Source organism: Tachysurus vachellii, chromosome 19 (genome assembly GCF_030014155.1).
Source record: "Tachysurus vachellii isolate PV-2020 chromosome 19, HZAU_Pvac_v1, whole genome shotgun sequence".
Lineage (NCBI taxonomy): Eukaryota > Metazoa > Chordata > Actinopteri > Siluriformes > Bagridae > Tachysurus > Tachysurus vachellii.
This window is the reverse complement of record NC_083478.1, coordinates 20022967-20023285: the sequence shown is the minus strand read 5'-3', so window position 1 is coordinate 20023285 and position 319 is coordinate 20022967. Positions and strand designations below refer to the sequence as shown.

The 319-nt window shown below is 37.3% G+C and overlaps 1 protein-coding gene across 9 annotated transcripts in view; it reads right to left on the bottom strand.

The window, feature by feature from the left end:
• Positions 1 to 227: 227 nt before the first annotated feature.
• Positions 228 to 319, bottom strand: part of LOC132862616 (utrophin-like) — a 181667-nt gene continuing 181575 nt past the window's right edge. For all 9 annotated transcript variants that reach the window (XM_060894710.1, XM_060894718.1, XM_060894716.1 and 6 more), the window contains one exon: positions 228 to 319. This exon is cut by the window's right edge and continues 1451 nt beyond it. The gene's annotated coding sequence lies outside the window, so the exon portion shown is untranslated.

Genomic DNA, 319 nt, shown 5'->3' with positions numbered 1-319 from the left:
TACAGATCATTTTTTTATAGTTAAAAAAACCTGCACCGTAGTTTAATGACATCAACAAGAGTAAACACGGTTCATTAACGCATAGCGCAATCGTCTGGAGAATTAGATCTGATTTAACACACTGCTTTTGTCTGTGCTGAATGACACGAGTGCGTTTGACGAATGAGTACGTTTATCTTTTATTCAAACTCGCTACCACGGCTTGGAAGAAACACAGAAACTGAACGCTCGTTATAAAAATTTTTATTTGGAATAAAACCATAGTACATGTAGTGTGGTCAGCTACACCATCTACCTCAGATAAGAACAACAACACAGC